We start from the raw sequence: 2963 nt of genomic DNA, 5'->3' as shown, positions 1-2963 counted from the left end.
GAGGGAGAGGGAGAGGGAGAGGGAGAGGGAGAAAGAAAGATGAAACCTCACCCAAGGAAAAAGTTCAGTGGTGGGGAGTTGACAAAGAGGGTCAACCATAGACTTAAAGACTGGCTGGGTGTACCTCCATTTTCAAGAATACTAGAGGGATGTCAGGTGCTCAATGATCACTCCCTCAGATCCAGGGAACCATTTACATTTACCAAGGAGAGGCGTTGGGGGGGCATTTACTCATTATTGGTGTTGTATGGAGTGTCCATAGATTAGTTAGCCAGAAAGTGAACCTGTTGCAGGTGGACTAGGAAGAAGGTCCTGTTGCGTAGTTTCAATCCACAAAGGGGAACACAAGCACCAAGGAGGAGCCTACCAAGCCACTTGGCATCAATGGCATGATCTAAGCTATGGGCATCATAAAGTCACAAGGAAGGTTTATGGGGAAGGGGGTACACAGAGGCTTGGGCACCCCTGGGCAAGAGTAGAGGAAAGAAGAGAACAGGGAGAGGAGGGACTGACTGGCTGTTTATAAGGTGAAGTAGCACATGGTCGGGGACGAAAATACTTCCTGTTTGCTTCCCATGGCTTGATCAGCTGTTTTTCTTATATCATCCAGGATCACCTGCCCAGGCACTACCTACCCCCAGTAGACTGAGCCCTCCCACATCAATCATTAATCAAAAAATACCCTACAGACTTGCCTACAGACAATCTGATGGAGGAAAGCTCAGTTAAGGTTCTTTCCCTCTTCCCAGATGACTCGAGCCTGAGTCAAGATAACAACAACAACAACAATAACAACAAACTCCAACCAATCAACCAACAAAAAACAAAAACAAACAAACAACAAACAAATAAACAAAAAACAAATCTAAAACAAAACATCTGCCCAACCCAGGGCAATGATGACTCTTATACATGCTTCAACCTAGAAGTTACAGATGTGGCTTCTGCTCAGACTCATTGTCTAAAGCAATAATATAAAAGGAAGTAGCATCTCTATGTGGCCATGATCAGGAAAGTCCCTTAATAAAGTCACAGGTAGCAATCAGAAAACAGAAAATGTCACACAGATACCTAGGAAATGAGTGCTTCAGACAGAACAGAACTCAGAGACTTGTGGGCCAGAGCATCCTTAGCATACAGAAGACGGAAAGTAGGCAGGATGGCCAGCAGCGGGAAATAGAGGTGAATGGGAAAAGTGTGAACCTCTTGGGGGCTATGGAACTTCAGAATAATTGGAAAGCTACAACTTGATACTGAGCAGGAAGTGTGAGCTGGTTCCACATTCAGGAAAGGACGTTCAGAGTTGCTCTTGTGCTCTTGTTTGCTTTGGGTTTTTGAGGAAGTGTCATTCTCCGCAGGCCAAGCTGCCTTGAAACTCACTGTGTAGATGAGCAATCCTCCGAGCTCTGTCTCCCAACCTTGGATTGCAGGTGTGAACCCACTACTGCAGTCATAGATGCTCTTTGAACTATCCCAGTAGCCCATCTTTGTCGTTAAAGCTTCTTTGCTCTGCGGTGGAAACTTTATTGGGTGTATCAGTTACTTTTCTCATTGCCGTGTCAAAAAATATTTGATAGATATAACTTAGAGGAGAGAAGTTGATTTTGGTTCATGATCCATCATGATGAAGAAAGCATGGTAGAATGGCTTGGTCCATGGAGGCAGAAGCTTGCAGGGGAGAATCTCTCATAGCCAACCAGGAAGCAGAGATGTCGTGCCAGCAGCAGGGCTAAGCTATAACCCTCAAAGTTCCTTCCCAAGTGTCCTGCATCATCCAGTAAGGTGCTATGTCCTGAAGGTTTCATAGTCACTCAGAATAGCACCACTAACTAGACACCAAGTATTCAGATACATGAGCCTGTAGGAAACACTTCACACTCAAACCATAGCATTCACTCTATACCTTATAAGCTAATGGGCATCTCATAATGAAAGGCCCATTCATGCCACCCCTGCCTCATAGGCTCATGGGCACCTCAAAGTGCAAAACCCATTCATTCCAACTTTAAAAGTTACCATAGTCTTAATAGTTTTAATGTTTCCAAAAGTCTGTTCTAAGACTCAAGACAAGATATATATATATATATTCTCTTACTAAATGGGCCAGGAATAGAGAAATGAAAGTATGCATATAGCAAGTAAAAATTGAATGAAAGTAAGACAGACACTCAGCAGGGAAATCCCCATATTTGCCCTCCAAGATGACATCAGCTGAGCTCTTGCAGAGCCTGCGCCTACTGTCTGCTGTCCCCAGGACACGTGGTCTTTTTCTTTGGCCAATTTCACTGGTGTCTACAGGTCTCCTTAGAAGATGCCCCATGCTCCTGGCCTCTCCAACATCCCAAAGTCACTACAGCAGCATAGGCTTCAGTCTCACTCCTTCACACGGAAGATACTCGGGGTCCTAACCCAGGAAATCTGTACCTGTGGAACATTGCCTGGCCTCATCAAACATAAGCCTGTGACTCCATCTTTCTTGTATTCTAAGTGCCTACATGTCGGGCTGTAGAAGGGCATCCTGGGTTGACATGAGCCTGGAACCCCGAGACTGCAGGTGTTCGGCCACACCCCTAGAAACCAGGGTGTTTTTCCTTCACCTACAAATCCAGCTCTACAGGGACAGAGACTCTCTGCTCTCAACTTGAGATGTAGCCTGTAGACATTAGATTGTCTTTTTTGCCCCAGGCTCAAAAAGAAGCCTAAGTCTGAATCTGCCGCTCTGGGGTAGAGGGAAAGAGTCATAGACTAAAGGAGTATATTCTCCCCACAGAGTACAGTTCTTCTCAGGAAGGAGAGTGCAAGTGACTTCCACAGTCAGAGCCCTCTAAGGGAGTCAAGACACAGAGCTGACAGTTAAGTCTGTAGGGAAGGAACAGAAGTGAAGCCCAGAGCTCAGACACTGCTACTGACTGACAGAAGAGATGTCACTACAGTGGTCAACTTCTATCTTCAAGCACCGTAGG

The sequence above is a fragment of the Grammomys surdaster genome, unplaced genomic scaffold (genome assembly GCF_004785775.1).
Source record: "Grammomys surdaster isolate TR1022 unplaced genomic scaffold, NIH_TR_1.0 125834, whole genome shotgun sequence".
Classification (NCBI taxonomy): Eukaryota; Metazoa; Chordata; class Mammalia; order Rodentia; family Muridae; genus Grammomys; species Grammomys surdaster.
Note: the sequence above shows the minus strand (reverse complement) of the source record.